This window comes from Grammomys surdaster, unplaced genomic scaffold (assembly GCF_004785775.1).
Source record: "Grammomys surdaster isolate TR1022 unplaced genomic scaffold, NIH_TR_1.0 125687, whole genome shotgun sequence".
Classification (NCBI taxonomy): domain Eukaryota; kingdom Metazoa; phylum Chordata; class Mammalia; order Rodentia; family Muridae; genus Grammomys; species Grammomys surdaster.
In genome coordinates this window covers 14,190-18,364 of record NW_021620523.1, presented here as the reverse complement: position 1 = coordinate 18,364, position 4,175 = coordinate 14,190, and the positions used below count along the sequence as shown (strand labels likewise).

At 36.2% G+C, this 4,175-nt stretch overlaps 1 pseudogene; it reads left to right on the top strand.

The window, feature by feature from the left end:
• Positions 1-5: 5 nt before the first annotated feature.
• LOC114639141 lies at positions 6-642 on the top strand (annotated as a pseudogene).
• The last annotated feature ends 3,533 nt before the right edge of the window (positions 643-4,175 follow it).

The window sequence follows — 4,175 nt, the reverse complement described above, 5'->3', positions numbered from 1 at the left end:
AAAACTATCAAGTTTGGCACCATAGGAGAGTATTAGTAGAGTGGCTGAGAGTTCCTTCTCAGGAGCTTGAGTTCATTGCCGATATTCTTAACCAGGATGCAAAGAATTATCATGCCTGGCAGCATCGACAGTGGGTCATTCAGGAGTTTCGACTTTGAGATAATGAACTGCAGTATGTAGACCAACTTCTCAAAGAGGATGTGAGAAATAACTCTGTGTGGAACCAAAGACACTGTCATTTCTACTACTACTGGCTACAGTGATCGTGCTGTGTTAGAGAGAGAAGTTCAGTATACTCTGGAAATGATCAAATTAGTGCCACATAATGAGAGTTCGTGGAACTACCTGAAAGGGATTTTGCAGGATCGTGGTCTTTCCAGATACCCTAATCTATTAAATCAGTTGCTCTATTTACAACCAAGTCACAGTTCCCCCTACCTGATTGCCTTTCTTGTGGATATCTATGAAGACATGCTAGAAAACCAGTGTGACAACAAGGAGGACATTCTTAATAAAGCGCTAGAGTTACGTGAGATCCTAGCTAAAGAAAAGGACACTATAAGGAAGGAATATTGGAGATATATTGGATGGTCCCTTCAGAGTAAACACAGCACAGAAAGTGACATACCAGCTAGTGTATAGCAGCGAGAGCGTCCAGAAGAAGTGGACGATGCTGTCTAAGGCCTGTTACGCAGGAGTGGAGAGCAGTCATCTCTTGCCTGTGCGCTAAAGTTGTCCAGGTGCTGCTTTTAACAAGAACTAAGTATGACTCCTGTGTGCTGACGCTGTTCAGACTAGCTCTGAGAATCTATTTTCTAAAGCAAAGTCATTGGAGGGGAGGGCGAAGAATTTCCCATAAAGGAACTACTGCTTTTGTAGTCTTCCCAATATTTAATCCAGTCCTGTAGAGTCAGCTCCTCCTGAAAGGTGTGTGGAAGGCTGTGTGCTGGCAGTGCCTACAGTGATTGCAGTGACCTGAGTCTCGGTGCGCTACACAGGGACTGCACCTGTTGATTAGAGCTCCTGGGCCACGCTCACAGGATCTTGCTATCACTGTAACCAACTAATGGCAAAAGAAAGGTTTTATAATAAAGTCACATTATCTATAAACAATAAAAAAGAGACTAAAAATAAAAAAGTGGGCGAATAATTATTCTTATGCTTGACTTTCCTCTAAACTCAGTGAAGAAAAGAAAGGACAGTTTTTAAAATGACATCCATCTGTTCTTAGATTCTCCACTCAAGTTAGCTTTTGTCAAGACATCTTCTGTCTTTCCCTTTATCAATGCTCTCCACATAAAACTGAGTTTAGATTTCTTCCAATCTTTAATTACCTGGTAAAAATATAAATGTAAAATACATTTTTCACTCATTTTTTAAAAACCTGTGCTTTCTCTATAAATGTAAAATGTATGTGTGTTTGCATGCAAAATCTTTAAACTGACATTAAAATCTTTAAGTAGATTCAATTATTGCTCTAGTTTTATCACTCCAGTTTTCTAGAGATTAAACAGTACATGAAAATGATTTTGGTTTTCTCATTGAAATTTTAAACAAAACTAGACATTAGACAATAGAGGAAAATATGTTAATATGACCATAAAATAATTTAAATACAGCTTTTCATGAACCAATAGGAAAATTTACAAATTTCCTACAAATTTACAAATTTCATACAATGGTGTTGTATGAAATACCATGATGCACAGATATACATTGAAAAATGGACACAGCCTTAATATATCAACTCTCATAAATGTTCAAACATGTTAAGCAAAAGGGGAAAACTCTGAAGGGTGAATCACACTGTCTATAATTTGTGCAAATTTTATGTTGGGGAAATATTTTAGATAAATAGAGAGATAGAAAGATAGATACATAGATGATAGATAGATAAATAGGTAATAGATGATAGATAGATAGATGATAGATTGATAGATAGATGATAGATAGATAGATGATAGATAGATGATAGATAGATGATAGATAGATAGATGATAGATAGATGATAGATAGATGATAGATAGATGATAGATAGATGATAGATGATAGATAGATGATAGATAGATAGATGATAGATAGATAGATGATAGATAGATGATAGATAGATAGATGATAGATAGATTGATAGATAGATAAATGATAGATAGATGATAGATGATAGATAGATAGATGATAGATAGACAGATAGACAGATAGACAGATAGACAGATAGACAGATAGATAGATAGATAGATAGATAGATAGATAGATAGATGGATGGATACAAACAAACAAAAAACAAGGGGACAGAGATGGAATATGTATTTTAACAAAGGACAGAGACTACTTGGAAAATCAACATCCAGTTCTACCTATAATATTCTCAGTGACAGAAAGATCTAGAGCAAATATGACAACATGTGTGCATCTTTAAAGTATAGTAGATAGGTTATTCTGATTAAGACACTTTCACAATGATTAATTATCAATCATATGGATTTTGAATTTTGTGCAATAAAATAATGTTTATGCAATTTTTAGTTATTCTAAGCACTAGGCTAAAATATAGTATTATTACTTCTTAAGGTATTATAACTAATTTCATCTCACCCCTCTATTATTAAAAATAGATTATTTTCTCATACAATATATCCTAACTATAGTTTTCAATCCCTTCCAGTTCCTCTTTAGCTTCCCTCCCACTGAGATCCACTCCCTTTCTAATTCTCACTAGAAAAGAACAGGCTTCTAAGACATAACAAGCAAAGTTGACAAACTAAAATAGAAGATAAAAGAAAGCATCAAATTTGGTCAATTCAAACCAACAGAAGGAAAGGAGCTCCAAGAGAAGGCAAGAAAATCAGAGACCAACTTTTCTCATTCTTTTTGTTGTTGTTGTTTGTTTGTTTTGTTTTTCGAGACAGAGTTTCTCTGTGTAGCCCTGGCTGTCCTGGAACTCACTCTGTAGACCAGGCTGGCCTCGAACTCAGAAATCCGCCTGCCTCTGCCTCCCAAGTGCTGGAATTAAAGGCATGTGCCACCACCGCCCGGCACCAACTTTTCTCATACTCAGGAGTCCCATAAAAATACTAATCTGAAAACTGTAATATAGAGGACCTGATGCTTGCTGCTTCAGTCTCTGTGAGTTCATATGAGCTTTCCTCAGTTGATTCTGAGGACTTTGTTCTGTGTTGTCCTCCATATCCCCCAGCTCTTACATACATTCTGTCTCCTCTACTAAAATATTCCCTGAGCTCTGAGAGGAGGGATTTGATGTAGAAATGCCATTTAGGGCTGAGCATTCCAAGGTCATTCTCTCTCTGTGTCTCTCTCTCTGTCTCTCTCTCTGTCTCTCTCTGTCTCTGTCTCTCTGTCTCTGTCTCTCTCTCTGTCTCTCTGTCTCTCTCTCTGTGTGTGTGTGTGTGTGTGTGTGTGTGTGTGAGTATCTGTATGTATCCTCATCTGCTGTAGGAAGCAGCTTCTTTAATAATGGCTGAGTAGGACACTGATCTAAGAGGATAGTAGAGTATCATTAGGAGTCACCAATGCCATCTTTGTCTTTCAAATTCCAGATGAAGAAATTCTTCTTCAATAAGAAGTCACATATATGCTTCAATTATAAAAAAAATTTAAATATAATCATGAAAATATAATTTGTCTTTCTGTCTTGAAGTATATAAATACCAGGAATTAAAATCAATACTATTCTACTAAAATCATAACATACAGCACTTACTTGTGTATCTGTGTGTTTTTAGATCTTTTCTTTGCTTTGCTTTTCATTTCTTTTCTCTTCTTTGTTACTAAATCAGAGGAATTGCTTTTCCCTGGGCCCCTTGACATTGATTTCCACCCAGTTCCAATCAATAAGAAACACATCACACCTTAAGACAACATGAAATGAAATGTAAGACCTCAGTTTCTTCCCATAACTCAGGTAAATTCTCATAGTGGCTCCATTATCCAATTATCAGCATGACAATCTGCAGATTGTCGTCCCTAGATAGAGACCCAATGTGCTTTTAATTTACAGCATCTGGCCTCACTTCTGGAATTCAGTAGCAAGGTTTTATCTTTCCAGAATAAGGATAAGAACAACTTCTATTCTAAAAGAATTGTGGATGAGCCATAAACTTTTCGATATTTACCTCCAGTTTTGATTATATAAACATGACCTGTGTTACATTTCCTCA